Genomic DNA, 19,569 nt, shown 5'->3' with positions numbered 1-19,569 from the left:
TGTAATAAATTGAATGAAAGAGATGCAAGACATAAACACTAAAAACAATAAAGCATTGTGAAAAATTAAAGAATACTTAAATAAATACAAAGATATCTTGTATTCATCTGTGGAAGGCTTAATGTTAAAATGGCAATACTGCAATCTACAGATTCACTGCAATCATTATTAAAATCACAATGTTATTTATTACAGAAATGGAAAAATTGAGCCTAAAATTCATATAAAATTGCAAGGGTCTCTAAATTGCCAAGATAATCTTGAAAAAGAACAAAGTTGGAGGACTCACACTTTCCTACTTCAACTTACTACAAAGTTACACTTATCAAAACAGGGCAATGCCGATATTTCTATAGACATATAGATCAATGGGATATAATTTAGAGTTTGGAAATAAACCCTTACATCTATGATCCACTGATTTTTGACAAAGGTGTCGAGATTATTTAATGGGGAAAGAATAGTTCCTCAATAAATAGTGCCAAGACATACACATGGAAAATAATGAAATTGGACCCTAATTTGTACCATACACAAAAATGAATTCAAACTTCATAAATAACCTAAATATAAGAGCTAAACCATGAAACTCTTAAAAGAAAACATAGAAGTATATCTCTATGGCCTTGGATTTTGCAGTGGTTTCTTAGATATGACACAAAAAAATCACAAGCAGCAAAAAAGAAAACTAGACAAATTGGATTTCATCAAATTTAAAAATTTTTGTGCATCAAAGGACACTAACAAGAAGTTGAAAAGACAATCCACAGAATGGAGTGTATATTTGCAAATCATATATCTGATAAGGATCTAGTATCCAGAATATATAACTAACTCGTACAACTCAACAACAAAATAGACAAATGACCTAATTAAAAATGGCGGAGGACTTGAATAAATATTTCTCCAAAGAAGATATGCAAGTGGCCAACAAGCACATAAAAAGATGCTCAATATCCTTAGTCTTTAGAGAAATTCAAATCAAAACCACAAGATGTCACTTCGCACCTGTTATGATGGCCTTAAATCTTTAAAAAAAGAAAAATAACAGATGTTGGTGAGAACATAGAGAAATTGGAACCCTCATACATTGCTGATGGGATTATAAAATGGCATAGCCACTATGCAAAACAGTTTACCTTTTCTCAATATGTTAAACATAGAATTACCATATGACCTAGCTCTTGAGTCTATACACAAAATAATTGAAAACAGATGTAAAAACAAAAACATATATATTTATGTTCATAGCAGCACTATTCACAATAGCCAAAATGTGGAAGCAATGCAAATGTCCCTCAAGTGATAGACTGATAAAGAAAATATGGTATCTATACAGTGGAATGTTATTCAGTCATAAAAAGAATGAAATACTGATATGCACTATAGCATGGATGAAGCTTGAAGTCAAATGCAAAAGCCCACATGTTGTATGATTCAATTTATATGAAATATTCGGAATAAGTAAATGTATAGCAACAGAAAGCAGATCAGTTTTTCCCAGAGTCTGGGGCAAGTGAATAATATGAGTGACTCTTATGGGTCTGAGGTTTCCTTTTGGGGTGATGAAATTGTTCTGGAAGTAGATAGTGGTGATGATTGCACAATATTGTGGATGTAATAATGTTATTAATGGTTAATTTTTCTTATCAGAATAAAAGTGATGATAATTTTTTTTTAAAGATTGGCAAGAGAGCTAACAACTGTTGCCAATCTTCTTTTTTTTCCCTGCTTTTTTCTCTCCAAATCCCCCCAGCACATAGTTGTGTATTTTTAGTTGTAGGTCCTTCTAGTTGTGTCACATGGGATGCCACATCAACGTGGCCTGACGAGTGATGCCATGTTCACGCCCAGTATCCAAACCAGCAAAACCCTGGGCCGCGGGAAGCGGAGCACACGAACTTAACCACTCAGCCACGGGGCTGGCCCCGATAAAAATTTTTAAAAGGGATGGCAAACATTTATTGAATGTATCAATAAATGGTGGGCTTGACTGACAAAAACTTCATGCAGGAGGCATGGGATTTGACTTTGGCGTGCAGGGATGGATGAGAGTTGGGTAGTTGGAGAAAATTGGAAGTGAATCAGAAATAGTTAAATTCAGCACAAGCCACTGAAATACCCATTATTAATTTCACTGACTGTACCACCACAAGAATAAAGCACAGAAAGCCAGAGACTAAAAAAGTATCTAAAAAATAAGAAAGGGAGACAGTATAGTATTGTGGTCAGAAACCAAGTCTTGTGTTTTAGGCTCAATATTAGCTCTTTTGCTTATTAGCTGTGTGACCATGAGCAACTTACTTAAGTTGAGCCTCTCTGGCCCTATTATCCTTATCTATGGAATGGGATTACTTACCTACCTTGTAAGACTAGGGAAAGGATTACTTAAGCCAGTTTACAAAGTGTTTAGCATAATGCCTGGTGCAGAGTAAGCACTCATTGAATGGCAGTCATTATCTTTTTTTGAGTCCACTTGCAAATCCAGATGCCAAATATACAAAGCCTAAGAATCATGTGGCATAGCTGTGGTCAGAATAAGAACTACTTTTAAAAGTTTCCCACAATTCTTTTATTTTTGTTCTGTTTGTCTTTAAAATTTGGTAACATCTTCTTGAAAATGCCAGTCTGTCTCCATCATGTTAGAAAGGAATATGTGATGTGTTTTTATTTAATACAGAGCATTAGAGGCAAAGCACTCTCTTCCAGAGATGGGGGTATGCAGTGCTGCAACAGGGGCAGGAATCAAGGGGAGAGAATCCACGATGACTAAATGAGACTCAGAGGGATGGAGTGAGGGCTCTTGATCAGCTAAACCTCCTGCTAAGAAATTCCCCTACCTGAACTATTTGCTCCTTATACGTGGGAGGTACAAGGATTTATTTATTCAATCATCAGACAATCATTGTGCTAGATACTGGGGCAGGGTAGGGGTAGTGACACTGTTATATATAGTGTTTTGTTGTTGTTTTTAACTTAGAATGTGGGCTCACAGAGCAGACCAGGTCTGAAACTGGGCTCTAGATTTTCCTGGCTGTGTGATCTTGGACAATTTACCTAATCTATCTATGCCTCTGTCCCTTTATCTAGAAAATGGAGATAATATCCATGGACTTGTTGTGAGAATGAACTGTCGATGAAAATAATCCATAACCAATCTATAAATGAAAATTTGAGTGAGTTTATTCTGAACTTGAATCTGAGGATTATAACCCGGGTGAGTCTTTCCACAAAGGAACAGAGCACTCCAAAGAAGTGGGGCTATACAGGGTGGTTATATACCCTCAAAGAGTATGTTTCACATATGATTGAAATGTCCCTTTTACAATAGTCACGAGGCTGCTCTATGAGCACAGCGACTGATGGAAACAGCAGATAGGCCTGCTGTCTCAGTGAACCCCGCAGGGTGGCAGGTCCGTTGCCTCGAGCTGGGCGGTCACAGATGAGTGCTGCAATCAGTGCACAGCCTAAAGAAAGATGCTTAATCTTTAAGGAGATGCCAACGTTGGGAGGGGGAGGGAAGTTGCACCTTCATCTCAAAATGTCTAAGCAGATATACAATGCATGCTCAATGGCCACAGTGAGGCCCTTTTGGAAAAACAAAGTCAGGCCAAATTAGGCTTATACCAAATGGCTTCCTCATATACTCCAATATATCCTATTGCTTGCCATTTTTATTTGTCATTTACCCCTTTTGATCTCTAATCTTTCAATAGAAAGCATTGATGATCAAAATATTGTCCCTTGGCACCAGGGTGGTTGCCTGCCCTGGGTCCATCATGTCCCTTGGTGCCAGGCTTTTATTTCATTTATTTGCCTAGTCGTTCACGTTGGGGGGAAATAGTGGACAAGCATAGAGTTATATATATATATATATATATATATATATATATACAGAGGAAGCATTTCATATGTCATGTAATTTCCAATTAATTTTAGATTGTTGTGCAAACATTGTGTATGTGCTTTTCTATGACACTTCACATTTACATTGTATATGATTGTAGAACAAGTACAGTAACAGTAATAACTCAACATTTTTAAAAGGATTGGTCTGAAATGAGTTCTTAGTCATAGTCCCTATCAGAAAAGGAAATTTGTCCAGGGTTATAAGACAGATCAACCATCTCAAGCCGTCGAGCAATCATTACTTTAGTTTGTATGCTACTCTTACAACAGTGAGTAAAGAAAACAATATTAGTTTGAATATTATGACTAGTACAAGAATTCCAAGAAGTAGTGCAAATAGGAATTCCAATCCGGATTGGAAAAGGGAACTGATACCAGAAGGGAGCTAACCAAACAATTCAAGACTGGGTGTCGGATCGCATAAGGCATCCACTTGCTCCTTCATGTGTTTTAGCAGAGATGACACATTGGAAGATTCATCACGTGTAAAAGCACAGCATCCAGTCTGAATGATTGTATATGTACCACCTTGGGATTCAGTAAGAATATCTAAAGCCATTCTGTTTTGAAGAACAGCCCTTCTCATTAAAGACATTTCAGTATTTTAATAAGGGTATTCCTGCTTGACTATCATTAAGGGCTTCTTGAGTAAATTTAGTCAGAGATTCCATATGTAATAATGCCATCTTTTAGCTCCAAAGAAGGAGCAAATATAGTTGAAAATATAGCCATACCAGTGGGACACTGAACAAGCCCATCTGGCCTTAAAGAGAGGGAGATTGGCAACAGGTTTTAACTCAGCCTCACTACTTCCCTGCTTTTAAAGGAAACTCAGGGTGCAATGTTTTAGCCATCCAGGCAGTAGCCAAGGCCAAAGATTTGTTCCACAAAACCATTGAGTTCCATTAGGAGTCACTCGATAAATGCCTGGCCTTCAAGACCAGTCTGTTCCAAATTAATCCCTTTATTTAAGTATAATAATATTCCAAACAAATTATAAAATAGGTATACAGTTTAAGCATAACAAAGGTTTAAATGAGGAGATATAAGGTTGGGAATACAGGCCTGGTCCAGAGTGTTGGGACATCTGTCTACAACAGATGCTGTCTTCTTCTCCTCCTGGTATGGTCCTTTTCAACAGGGCTGCAAACAGTCTTTTTTTATGTATCTTTCAATAAATAAATTCTTCAGGTTACAGTCCAAGATCCTTAATTTCTGGGAATTCTCTGTGAAAGAATCAGCTACCAATCTTTCATTTCTTTTAAGTGCCTCAATGAGACCTTGACAATAATGTAAAATGTCTCCTTTAAGTAAAGTTGGTTAATACATTCCTTCGTTTAATTGCATAGGCCGTCTGCTTATTATCTCAAAAGGAGACTGTCGATGTTTACCAAAGGGTGTAGATCTAAGATTGAGGAGCACTATTGGAAGAGCCTTCAGCCATGAGAGATTAAATGCTTCTGAAAGTTTTGCCAGTTGAGTTTTGATTGTGCCATTAGTTCTTTCCACCAATCCTGAGGACTGGGGATGGTAAGCACAATGGCAATGTTGCATTATTGGCCAAATGTTACAAATAGATTTAATTATTTGTCCCGTGAAATGAGTTCCCCGGTCACTATGTAACGCAGTAGGAATTCCCCAAACGGGAATTATTCTCTCTAATAGTAATTTACCTACGTTAAAGCTGTTGCTCTTCTGCAAGGAAAGGCTTCAGTCCAATGTGAAAACATGCAAATCATTACCAAGATGTATTTATATCCTTGAGATGGTGACATTTGGACAAAGTCCAATTGCCATACCTCAAAGGGTCCCTTAGGAAGGAGAAAGTGGCCTTGTAACCCATGGAGTGGGTTTTCCCCATAAAATCATCTTTTCAGGTGCCAAATGGGTTAATTGGTGTATATGCTGGAGCAGTGGCAATTGTGCTCCAATAAGTACTGTGGGTTTCTCATTGGGCCCAAACCACATCTGTGAGGGGGTGTCAAAAAAATTCCCCCTTTTGACTGCCATATCTGTTTCTCTTGTTCAGTGGCAATTTCTTGAGCCTGTAGAAGGAAATCTTTTACTGGGTTAGCAGAGCTAATGGGAAGCAGCAGGCATTCTTGAGGCTGGACAGCATATCCAGCTTGATAATCGTCCTTGTTTATCATTTAAGTAAGACCCATTTGTAAACCAAATTCAACAATAGAATGCAGTCATGGTCTTCTCTCCCTTGTGATGTTGGAAGCAAGGTAATAAGGTTAATGGTTGGAGCAAATTATAAACTAGTTCCTAAGTCCAGGGGGCAGGCAGTCAAGAAGACTTCTAGATATCAGAGTCAAAGCATCTTTTTGCAGCTTGAAAGGTCTCTGATGATGTCATTGGGCATTCAGGTATCTTTTTGAGTGGCTTACGGCTTACACAGGAACAGATAGGAATCTCTCTTAAGTTTCTATCAAGTCCTTCAGCTTCAGTTTGCAAAGCTTCAGGAAAAAGAGCATGTTCAATTCTCAATGATTCCAAATGAAAATGAGGTAAAAAATTGAAAACATTAGTTTGGAGGTTTGTAACCAGATATTTCAGTAGAAGAATTCAGGATCCAGTCCAGTTCACAGTTAGAAAAAGCCTCAAAGACAATTAACAGAACTAGGATCTAATATCCACAAATGTGCATTATAGTTTTTCACTGAAACGTAATTCTTCTCTCTAAAATCACCCTCATTTTTACCAAAGATAATCAAATTAAGACTAATTGGTTTGCAAAATAAGTTTAGTTTCAAGAAACTTGGCCCAATTATTTACATAAGTGCAGCAAGAATAGCAATTGATCATATAGGCTCTTAAATCTGCTTTGCTGGAATTTTTTATGAGGAATCTTACATTGAACCTTAAAGACCTCTCAAGGCCAGGAAAGACACGCCAAGGATTTGTGCCATCAGGTCTTGCCTGCAATACCTTAGATTTGGATGAATTTCTTTCCTTTCTTGAGATTTCCCAAAATATTTTGAGGTTCATGGCACCTGCCCAATAAGCAAGCTTCCTTACTTACCAGGTAAGATTGCTGAAGTCTCTCTCTGTAAAGCAAGGTACCAGGCCCATATTTCCAAGTGGCTTTATTTCCAGAAAGTCAACCTTATTCCTCAAAGGCAGTATTGTCATATCTGAGTCTGTATGTTTCTCTCAAATATGACATTCCAGTCAAAACTTTGGTAAGGTAACAAATATGTCCTGTTATAAGGAGAACAGATTCTTATTGAACTTATGCAAATAACTATATTGCCATGAAATGACCATATTCACTCACAAAGAATTTCCAAATTCTGGAGGGATCAGGTATGGAGAAAAAGATAAATGTTTCAGTTCTGCTCATAAAGTTATAGTTTCACTAAATTGCTATAAGGCATAGTTAGCATAAGAGAAAAGACAAAAAGTTTTCCTTAAGTCTGAGAAAATAAAACAACACATCAAAAACAATATTTCAAGCAAAAGTCATAAAAAAATTATAATCATCCTCAGTTCATTCCGTCCTGTATAATCTGTTCTTGATCTTAATCTTCTGTTAGCAGTTTTATGAGGTCATCACTTTTTCCATTAGATTTCTGTAATTTCTTACCCAGTTCAGTTCTATGGTTTGAAGGTTTGTCAGAAACCTGTATTCCAGAATAAGCGTCAGAGTCCTTTCCATGAATTCCTCTGAAGATGAGACATATTTGTAAAAGCAAAAAGAATCAGAGTAAAACAACTGACTGTAAACAAAAGACTTAAAAATGACAATTGACAGAGAAACTTATTATTTCTGTGATATACAACACCTTAAACTAATAATTAGAATTATGACCGATAACCAGGACAGATCAGAACTTTAGGAATGTTATATAATTTTCAAAACACTTATATCAGTAACATTTACCCACATAATACCAACTAAGAAAGATTATCATCACTTTATCTGACAATGCTTCCAATGTAATTTTACAGACCAAATAAGCCTAATTAGTTTAGAATCTTCCACCTTATAGGAAGAGAGTGCAAATTTCTCTGTGAAGTCCCAGGGGTCCTCTGAAAATCCCCAGAGAAATCCTCCTCCTTCATCCAGGTCAAAAGAAAAGGCTTTATTCAGGACTTGAATATTTTTGAGGGAGAAGCTTGTCAAAAGTGTCAAAAGTTTTTAAAATACTTGTTCAAATAGAAAACAACACTTACTGTGAAACAATGCTCAGGTGTCCATTTAAAGTGACAACAGAAACAGTCAAGAGCAAACAACACAGTCAAAAAATTTTAGAAGAGACCTCTTTCTTTCTGAATATAGGAAATTGTTTTAACAAAACATAGATTTTTATCTTTTAGGTAGAGTTAGAGCAGGCCAAAAGTTCAAGAAAATTATCCTTTGAAAGAAAACCAAATTTTAGTTTCTGTACCGGCTTATTTTTAACATTAAAACTCATTTACTTAATTGGATTTACTTTAATCTTAGTTAACTTGACCAGGCATAAAACTCCTTTCTGAATTTCTCCTTCACAAACCTCCTGCAACTTTCTGGTTACATAAAGAATTTGCCCCATGCTTGCTTTCTTCCCTTCTAGTACATTAGGACAAATTTATCTTTCTTAACTGAACAAACAAAAATACTTCCATTCTTTATACCTTCTTTACTGAAAACATCCATTTTAACTTTCCTTGAATGCAGAGCTGTTTTCCTTATTAATTTCCAATAGCTTTGGTTATATATGTTAATTAGAACTTTTAACCATTAACAGACAAAAGGTAAGCAATTATGAATTGTCTTTTATATCAGCATTCTAAACACTTCATAATTTCTAGGAACACGTCACTTTACAGTAAAAGACCCAAAGACTTTTAGCATCTCTGCAATAAAAAGCCAAAAGTAGATAAACTTATATGTTTAGCAATGTTTGTGTTCTATCCAATCCAAAAATGACCCATATACTCAGATTTTTATCACTTAACTTAGCAGAACTCAAGATTGTTACCAAAAAGAATTTGGAAGCTGTTTTTTTTCCTCCCTCCCTTTTTTTTCTTCAGTCTTAGGAATTACTGATGGGCTAGGTAGTAGTTCCTGGAGAGGGGAGATGATAATCCTTTTTGAGATAAAGGAAGTGGGTGGGATCTGAAATGCCTCTAGAGCAGTATTTCCAGTCTCGCAAGGATTTTCTAAATACCATTGCGCTTGATTTCCCAGAAACTGGACTGTAACTTGAATGACATTCTAGGTTGATCTACCTGTCCAACTACATCATAAAGGCACAGAGAACCCCCTCAAGTTTTCTCTCGGCTGGAGTTTCTGGGGCATAACCTATGCAATTGAAAGTGTTTCTAATTAGTTAGAATGCACCCTAGTGGTGAGTCTCTGGGGATGCTTACGGCATTCCCCATGGCAGATAAGCCAGTGTCCGACTGACAGTGGACTGGAGAAGGGTGCAGGGTCTGATTGTGGGTGTCAACATAGTTATAACATTTAATCAAGTCCCACATAGCCAGGGCACTTTGCTCCTAAGTCAGCACAAGGTGAGGCAGGGAAACAGGAAGCCAAGGCCTGGAACTGGCTGGAGGCCAGGGCTCCCAGTGCCAGGGTTGAGAGTTAAGTCCCTGGCAAAATGTTCTCAAGTTTTTGATTTTACAGAAGGTCCAGGTTCTGGTCAGGTCCAGCCTGAACTTAACCTCGACTTGGTGACAACAGAAGAGATGGTGAGCAAAACAGACAAAGAAAGGAAAAGAAGAGATCAAACCTCACCCTCATGGCCTCTTCCAGAGGGTTATCAAGATAAGAGTCACACAACAGTTCCTATGCTGGGCACACAACCCCAGCAGGACAGTTCACAGAATAAATCACAGGTCTCCTACCCTCATAACTGGCTCAGTAGGTGACTAAAATGCTCAATGAGTCAACATTCATGAGAGGGCACCCCACTTAGTGTTGCTGGGGTGATCAGGCCCAGAAACCCAAAGTTGGGGCTCCCAGGGGTGGAGCCTTTGACTCTTTAAAGATTTCCTTGTTTCCTGGTTGCAAAGCTCAAAAGGAGACAAAAATGGCCATTGTAACTCTAAGAGAGATGAAAGAAACGGGTCCATTACCTTGAAAATCCCACCATTGGGGTTCCTGTAGCAAGGGATGATGTAAAAAGTCATTAAATGATTTCAGTGAAGAGGGGGTCTGGTTATTGTGCGGTCGTATAACTTTAGATATGAATCTGGTCATATAGATCTGTATGTAGGTGAGGATGCCCTGGGCTTCTCTCCCTGGGGCCACCCTAATTCATACCATAAACTTTAAAGACATTTGAGTTAGTTCTATTCAGAAAAACTTTTTGTAAGCGCTTACTTTAAGTCAATGGAATAGAGCTCTTTAGAAATTGTAAGGGTGCTGAGGGAGAAGACGGAGATGAGCTCTGAGATTCCAAAGGCAGCTGCAGAAGAGATGGAAGGGATAAACGGGGTGGGACAGTTTCTGACTTCTTATCCTTTTTTAATTCAGATACAGTCTCTGCCAATTTAAGGTTAGTCTCCTGTAAAGAATTCATTTTATCATTATTACGTTTTGAAGCCTCCAAATGCCAATCATAATAAGCTTCCTATTCTTTTGCTTTAGTTTTAGAGCCGGCTCTTTCTACTTGTGCGCGCAAATACAGTAGCTTTGAGATATCAAACATTCCCCACTTTGGCCATTTAAGACTTAAGTAATTCTTAGTTAATCCTTCCCATTTTGTTAAATACTTGCAAGCATTGTTTCCATATGCATTATACATAAAACCAGCTGGAGTCCCAGTGGGAGGTTGTCCATCCGGGAGCTGGCCGGCTTTAGAAGCACGGTTTCCCATTTTCTTTTTGCTTGTCTGTTTTTTTGTAATAAAGTCTGAACAACTTCTAAGGACAGTGTCGTGGGTCAGAAAGTGTGCTGCTTGTGAGTGTTACTCCCTACAGAAAGGTCGTAAACACTCTCCTTGAGTACCCTATCCTGGTATCTCCTGGAAACCTCTACTTAAAGAAAATTGAGCTTATTGCAGTAAACTGTAATTTCTATACAATTTACAAGTCAGGATACCAGGCTAATTTTTCCCCTGAGTCCTCCATCGTACCTTCTATTTGGGATGGAGAAGAGCAGACAAATTAAAACTGTTTTTAGCAGATGGAATGTTCAGAGATTAATGACATATTACATGAGGTAAAATAATACAGTAGGTAGGAGGATGAATTCCAGTTTCCTGTCTTGGGCAACTGGAAGGATGGTAAATACAGGATAGAGAACATAAGAGAAAGAACAAGTTTCAGGGATAGGATGAATTTAGCTTTAACCATGTTGAGTTTGTGTGTCTGTGGCACCTCCAGATGGAAATGTATAGTAGGCTTGGTACATTTTAGCCTGAAAGAGTGGAGAGAGATATTGGTTGGAGATGTAGATTGAGGAATCACCAGCATAAAAGTGGTAGATGAGGCCATAAGAGTAGATTAGGTGACGAGAGAGCATGGGCAGAGTGAGCAAAAAGAAAACGGATAACAAAGCTCAGTAGTTAAGAAGTGAGAAGAAATGATTCTCTTAAGGAGACCAAAAATCAGTCAGAGAAGTGAATGTAAAACCAGAGAAGGTGATATAGATAAGCTAAGGGAGGAGAATTTCAATGATTTAGTTGTCAATAGGGTACAATTCAGCAGAAAAAGCAAGCTGAAAAAGTACTTAAAAGCATCTATTGAATTTAACAACTAAGAAGAGGACTTTGTTTACCTTGGATATTGCAATTTCAGTGGAGTAGCAGAGAGAGTAGCCAGATTGCAGTGGGTTGAGGAGTGCGTGGGTATGGTAGACTGAAACATGTGGCTCCAGTTAAACATGTCTCCCAGTAGTCATGCCTTTGTGAAATTTCCTCCCATTGGACATGGGTTGGCCCAGATATGAGTCAGTTTAACAAGTAGAATACAGTAGAATTTGATGCTGCCTAACTTCTAAAAGTAGGTCATAGAAAGCCGTGAACTTTCTCCCCTGGTCTATCTTTTGGAATGCTAAGCCACTGTGGAAGAAGCCTGACCTCTCTGCTGCATTTAACACATGCAGAAGCTCTGAGGCAACATGAAAAGGGAGAAAAACTCTCTGAGCACAGCCCTCCAGATATTCCCACCAAGACACCAGGCATGTGAGTGAAGCTGTCTTGGTCAGCCACCAGCGGAATGTCACTGAGTGACCCCAGTAGATGCAATGTGGAGTAGAATTGTCCAGTGAACCTTACCTTAATTCCTGAAACATACAATAATGAGTATAACAAAATTATTATTGTTTTAACCTACTAAGTTTTGGGGCAGTTTACTATCTAGGAATATATAACTATAACATTATGATTGAGGTAGTAGGACATTGAGCAATGAGGTAGTAAAAGTTGTAGTACAATGAACCTGGAAAGAGCAATATCAGATGGTAGCTGAAGATGCTTATGAGATTGAGGGAGGGTATTTTTTGGGGGGGGTACAGTGTACTTTATTGATGGTACATGACAAGGTAGGGCTCCCCAAGCCCCCCCCATTCTTCAGGGGGTCTGAGATGGAAACTGTGGAGGTCAGGAGACTCTCAATATGTTAGGGGGTCAAGTTGGGGCAAGCATTCCCAGCAGCTGAGGGCCTTTCTCCTTCTCTTGCTGGGTGCTTGGTGGTCCAGGGGGCTCTTACTCCTTGGAGGCCATGTGGGCCATAAGGTCCACCACCCTATTGCTGTAGCCAAATTCATTGTCATACCAGGAAATGAGCTTGACAAAGTGGTCGTTGAGGGCAATGCCAGCCCCAGCATCGAAGGTGGAAGAGTGGGTGTCACTGTTAAAATCGCAGGAGACAACCTGGTCCTCAGTGTAGCCCAGGATGCCCTTGAGGGGGCCCTCCGATGACTGCTTCACCACCTTCTTGATCTCATCATATTTGGCAGCTTTCTCCAGGCGGCAGGTCAGATCCACGACTGACATGTTAGGGGTGGGGACATGGAAGGCCATGCCAGTGAGCTTCCCATTCAGCTCAGGGATGACCTTGCCCACAGCCTTGGCAGCACCAGTAGAAGCAGGGATGATGTTCTGGGCAGCCCCTCGGCCATCGCGCCACAGCTTCCCAGAGGGGCCATCCACAGTCTTCTGGGTGGCAGTGATGGCATGCACTATGGTCATGAGTCCCTCCACGATGCCAAAGTGGTCATGGATGACCTTGGCCGGGGGGCCAAGCAATTGGTGGTGCAGGAGGCATTGCTGACAATCTTCAGGGAATTGCCATACTTCTCGTGGTTCACGCCCATCACAAACATAGGGGCATCAGCAGAAAGAGCAGAGATGATGACCCTTTTGGCTCCACCCTTCAAGTGAGCCCCAGCCTTCTCCAAGTTAGTGAAGACACCAGTGGACTCCACAACATATTCAGCACCAGCATCGCCCCATTTGATGTTGGCGGGATCTCGCTCCTGGAAGATGGTGATGGCCTTTCCGTTGATGACAAGTTTCCCGTGCTCGGCCTTGACTGTGCCATGGAACTTGCCATGGGTGGAATCATACTGAAACATGTAGACCATGTAGTTGAGGTCAATGAAGGGGTCATTGATGGCGACAATATCCACTTTGCCAGAGTTAAAAGCAGCCCTGGTGACCAGGCGCCCAATACGGCCAAATCCATTTACTCCAACCTTCACCATCGCGTCGCGGGCACGCAGCTAGCAGTGTGGAACGGAAGCGGCTGTCTGTCGAACTAGGAGGAGCAGAGAGCCGAGGGAGTGTATTTTTAATGGTAACATCTTGGGAACGTTTATTCTTAAGACAAAGAGTCAAGAGAAAGATGAAATTCAAGATACAGGAGAGAATATGACTAATTCACTGAGTTTTCCAAGGGGAAAGAAAGGGATAAGATTCAAACATCCAGTGGATAAGCTGGCCTTGAACACAAGAGATGGGGGGACTTCAGCCTCTAAAATAGTGCGTGTCTGGTCTTCTCAGAATCTTTAGATAATCTAACTTTTCCACAGACTGGATTCCAGATGTGGAATGCCCAGACCTTGCTGAGCAGTAATGGCTCTCCCAAGAAAAAGCTGGAGAGACAGTAGTTTAAATCTTATTGTTTCAAGGGTAAAGAATTTCAGATTATAACAAAGTTCAAGGTAGGACCATGGGAAAAGATAATTGGCAATAAGGAGAAGGGACATGGGAGTCCAGGTTTATGGATGAGTCAGATCTGAAACTTGAAGTCACTTAAGATAGTGACAAAACTTGGAGTAAAAAATAAGCTAATACAGATGCCAAAATTCCTCAATGAATGTAAGGGAGTAAACATAAGGTTACTAGATGACACTGCTCTATAACAGTGTTATAAAGCAAAGGCATGAGATCCAACGGAGGATCCTGTGCATGAAAGAGAAAAACAGCAGTGGGGAGCAAGTAGAACATGGACTCTGTTTCTTTGGAATGTGAGTGAACACCATCCTTTACTATAGAGAGATGTAGAGCATGTTATATCCCCAGGGAAGAGCTAGGTTTCACTTAAGGAGGAAGAAAAGGTATAGGTAGTTTTATCATATGTTTTTATCTGTAAAAAGTTATTGAAGTGAAATTCACATAACATAAAATTAACCATTTTGAAGTCAACAATTCAGTGGCATTTAGTACATTCATAATCTTGTGAAATCACCACCTCTATCTAGTTCCAAAATATTTCCATCACTCTAAAATAAAACCCTATACATATTAAACAGTTTATTCCCATCTCCCCTATATCCTGTTTCCTGGCAAACATCAATCTGTGTTTTGCCTCTATAGATTTATCTATTCTGGATATTTCATATAAGTGGAATCATACAATATGTGACCTTTTATACCTGGCTTCCTTCTCTCAGCATATTGTTTTTGAGGTTCCTCCATATTGTAGCATGTATTAGTACTACATTCCTTTCTATGGTTGAATAATATTCCATTGCATACATATACCACAGTTTATCCATTTATCCATTGATGACATTTGGGCCATTTCTAGATTTTGACTATTGTGTATGGTGTTGCTTATGAACATGAACATACATGTATTTGTTTCATTACTTCTTTTAAATTCTTTTGGGTATATACCTAGGAATGGAATTTCTGAGTCTTAAGATAATTTTATGTTTATCTTTTTGAGGAACTGTCAAATTGTTTTCCACAGCATATGAACCATTTTATATTTCCATCAGCAAGGTATGAGGGTTCCAATTTCTCCATTTCGTTTCCAATGCTTGTTATTTTCCATTTTTAAAAATTACAGCCATTTTAGTGGGTGAGAAGTGGCACTTCTTTGTGGTTTTTATTTGCATTTCTCTAACAACCAATGATGTTGAGTATCTTTTCGCGTGTTTTTTGACCATTTGTATCTTTTCTGGAGAAATGTCTGTTTAGGTGCTTGCTCATTTTTAATTGTGTTGTGGTTTTGTTTTTGAGCTTGTAGGAGTTCTTTATATATTCTGAATACTAGACTGTGATTAGATATATGGTTTGCAAATATTTTGCCATGTTCTGTAGGTTGTCTTTTCACTTTCTTGATAATGTTCTTTGATGCACAGAAGTTTTTAACTTTGACGAAGTCCATATTATCTATTTTTTCTTTTGTTTCTGATGTTTTTGGTGTCTTATCCAAAAACCCATTGCAAAATACAGGATCATGGTGATTTGACCCCATGCTTTCTTTTAAGAGTTTTATGGTCTTTGTTCTTACATTTATGTTGTTAATCCATTTTGAGTTAATTTTTATATATGGTATGAATTAGGGATCCAACTTCATTTTTTAGCAAGTGAATATCCAATTGACCCAGCACCATTTGTTGAAGAGACTGTTCTTCTTCCATTGAGTGGAACTGGCACCCTTGTCAAAAAACAACTGGCCATAGATATATGGATTTATTTCTGGACTCTCAATTCTTTTCCATTGTTCTATTTGTCTATCCTCATGCCAGTACCACCTTGTTTTGATTAGTTTCTTTGTATTCTTTTAAAATTGGTAAATGTGAGTGCTTTGGTTTTGTTCTTTTTCAAAATTGTTTTGGCTATTTTGAACTCCTTTAAATTCCGTATGAATTTGAGGATCAACTTTTACATTTCTGCAAAAGGCCATTGGAATTTTTATAGAAACTGCATTGAATCTGTGCATCACTTTGGATAGTATTATCATCTTAGGAATATTAAATATTTGAATCTATGAATAAGGATTTTTTTTCATTAATGTAGTTCATCACTTTCTTTCAGCATTGTTTTGTAGTTTTCAGTGTGTACATCTTTCACCTCCTTGGTTAAATTTATTCCTAGGTATTTTATTCTTTTGAATGCTATTGTAAATGAAATTTCTTTCTTAATTTCCTTTTTAAATTGTACATTGCTTGTGTATAGAAAAATAACTGAGGGCTGGCCCTGTGGCCAAATGGTTAAGTTCATGTGGTCTGCTTTGGCATCCCAGGGTTTTGTCACTTCAGATCCTGGGCACGGACATGGCACTGCTCATCAAGCCATGCTGAGGAGGTGTCCCACATGCCACAACTAGAAGGGCCCACAACTAAAAATAGACAACTATGTACTGGGGGCTTTTGGGAGAAGAAGAAGTAAAAAAAAGAAATAAAGAAGATTGACAGATCTTAGCTCTGGTGGCAGTCTTTAAAAGAAAAAAAAAAGGAATAAAAACAACTGACCTTTGTGTGTTTATTTGTGCCCTTCGACTTTGATGAATTCATTTATTAGTTCTAGTAGTTTTTGTGGATTCTTTAGAAATATATATTATATATATTACTTGTATATTTACATATTATCTTATTCTTGATCTTAGGGTAAATGCTTTCAGTTCTTCACCATTGAGTATGTAACGTTAGCTGTGGAGATTTTATAAGTGTCCTTTACCATGTTGAGGAAATTCCCTTCTATTCCTAGTTTACTGAGTGTTTTTTTTTTTTTTATGAAAGGGTTTTGGATTTTGTCAAATGCCTTTTTTGCGACAATTGAGATGATCATGTGTTCTTTTTTTCCCTTCATTCTCTTAATGTGGTGTATTACATTGATTAATTTTATTATGTTGACCCACCCTTGCATTCCCAGGATAAATCCTGTTTGGTCGTGGTGGGCCTGGTCAGCATCCTTTAAATATGCTACTGGATTTCATTTTTTAGTATTTTGTTTAGGATTTGATATGGATAATTTTTAATTCCGTGAATTAAAAGGAATTTTATCTGGAAATAAATTCCTTGAATTAAAAAGTATTTTATCTGGAAATAAATACAGGAGAGGAAACACTAAGGAGGATGCGTGGTGTATAGGGGATATGGTGGAAGGCTATTTGAATGTAAAGTCTCTTTGGTTTCACCTTTTGAAAGCATCATATCCAAATACTTACCAGGAAAAGATTACTCACTGGAAGAGTGGAAATTCAATCCAATTAAAAACAATAAACACTTTTTTTGAACTTTTTATCACAAATCACAAACATAGAAAGTTAGAGAGATAAGTATTGTGAACCCTTATGGATCCACCATCCAGGTTCAAAAATTAACACTTGTCTACCCATTGTGCCTCGTCTACTATATGTATATATATATATATATCATTTTAAATCAAATTTAAGACATCATAACATTTCACCAGTAAATATTTGTGGATGTATCTCTAACACAGTGATTCTCAAAGTGTGGTCTAATGACCCCTGGGAATGCTTGAGACACTTCTAAGGCTAAAATATCGAAGGTTTTAGAAGACCTGATGACTAGTGATACAGTGATTCCGTAATTAGAACTTAAAAGTATACAGATTAGGGTATTTTCATGGGAGATGGGATTAATGCAGAAAGAGAACTGAACAGGGAGTCAAGAAGCCTGGACTGGGGACATCCACTTCCAGCCATGAATAATGGGGGCTGGATTTACAATCTTACATTAAACAACTAGAAAACTGGAAAAATATATTAAACAACTGTTATAAGACATTGAACAACAGGCAGAATAGGACTATGGTCTCTGAGACACAAGAAAGAAATGAAATGAGCTCTGTGATTTCCCTAGCTTATTGCCCTAAGACAGGAACTATGCTAAAGCACCATAAGGAAAAATCCAAACAGCCCATTGGTCTCACTGAATTGAGGAGGCAGAGAATACAACTCAGAAAGAGGAAAGCAGCAAGAATTTTTGGGATAGAATACCAGAGAGGAGAGAGCTGATTGGAGAGGGTATTCCACAGAGCTATAGAAAGTTCTCCTTGAATCTTCAGTTATGTAGTGAATAGTGTACATATGTGAAGTAACTTCCCAAGGCTAGCCAAAGAACCAAAAGGATTAGGGGAATTAATCCTTAGATATCACATGGGCCAGGAGAAATCTCTATTCCTACAAGCAAGACCTATAATTAATGGGTTATCAGGTAGAGTACTCAGAAGGGTTTTGTCTCAGCAGCATAGAAAAACTATCCCTAGACTACATGCTGCTATAATCCTGTTTAACAAAGTTTAAAAGAAATGCCTGAAAGAATCAAACTTTTTCCAAGTAATTTAACTATGCCCCAGAGCAAATCTCAAAAATACTTATAAGAATATAAAAATATCCAGCATGAACTATTAAAACTTTGCTTTTCCAAAACCACAGTCAGGGAGCAAATATTTGCAAATCATATATCTGATAAATTATATGGATCCAGAATATAGAAAGAAATCTTATAACTGAATAATAATAAGATAAAAAATGTAAAAAAATAGGCAAATGACTTGGACAGACACCTCACCAAAGAATATATATGAATAGTAAATTAGTACATGAAAAACTGTTCAAAAACATTAGTCATTAGGGAAATGCAAATTGAGATACCACTATACACCTATTAGAATGGCTAGAAATAAAAAGACTACACATATCAAGCGTTTGTGATGATGTGGTACATGGCATGGTATGGCTGCTTTGGAATCTAGTTTAGCGGTTTATTATAAAATTGAATATGCACTTACCATATGACCTAGCAATCCCACTCCTAGGTGTTCTCTCCATTTTCACTTCCACAGCCTTAGAGAAAATCCTCATAATTTCTTACTTGGATAGCTACAATAACCTTTAAACTCCTCTCCCTGCTTCCCCACTTGGCAACCTCTGATCCTTTCTCCATAACGCTGCTGGCTTGACCTTTTAAACATGTGATCTTAGTCCTGTTGCATACCTGCTTAAGGATAGTATATAAACTCTTTATTTTGAATACTGCTTTCTTTCTCTCTTCCTATCAGCTTAATTTAACAATTCCACCTACTTTCAGGCTCCACTTTGTTCCACCACCTGAACAAAATGTGAATGTCAATGTTCCCTAATAGTTCATATTGAACCCCTTTATGTCAGCTGCTTACCCAAAGTGCAACCTGTTATCTTTCATCATGTTTTTGTTGTTGCCTACCAGGATAGGAGACTGCTGTAGAAATGGTACCACGTGGCGAAGTTGAAAAACCATGTAGATTTGGGCAGGAAATTTAGCCATGTACAAGAGGAATATATAGAAGCAGCCCATAAGGAGATTAAAAGTAAAGAAGAGGACAGACTTATAGAAAGAAGCCAAGATGAAGGAGACCATATTACCCCTGACAGACAAAAAATGTCATCATAGTTTCTTCCTCTAATTTTCAGTTCCAGTTCAAATTGATCCTTCCTTCCCTTGCTTTCTCTGTCCTTTTGCTGGTTTGAGTGTGA

General features: G+C 38.1%; 1 long non-coding RNA gene and 1 pseudogene across 2 annotated transcripts in view; one reads left to right on the top strand and one right to left on the bottom strand.

Moving 5' to 3' along the window:
* The window catches only part of LOC139042700 (uncharacterized), a 245,991-nt gene that overhangs the window by 34,536 nt on the left and 191,886 nt on the right, over nucleotides 1-19,569 (top strand). The gene's annotated exons all lie outside the window — the stretch shown is intronic.
* LOC106824239 (glyceraldehyde-3-phosphate dehydrogenase pseudogene) lies at nucleotides 12,513-13,579 on the bottom strand (annotated as a pseudogene).

This window comes from Equus asinus, chromosome X, assembly GCF_041296235.1.
Source record: "Equus asinus isolate D_3611 breed Donkey chromosome X, EquAss-T2T_v2, whole genome shotgun sequence".
Lineage (NCBI taxonomy): Eukaryota > Metazoa > Chordata > Mammalia > Perissodactyla > Equidae > Equus > Equus asinus.
Note: the sequence above shows the minus strand (reverse complement) of the source record. Positions and strands in the feature narration are given on the sequence as shown.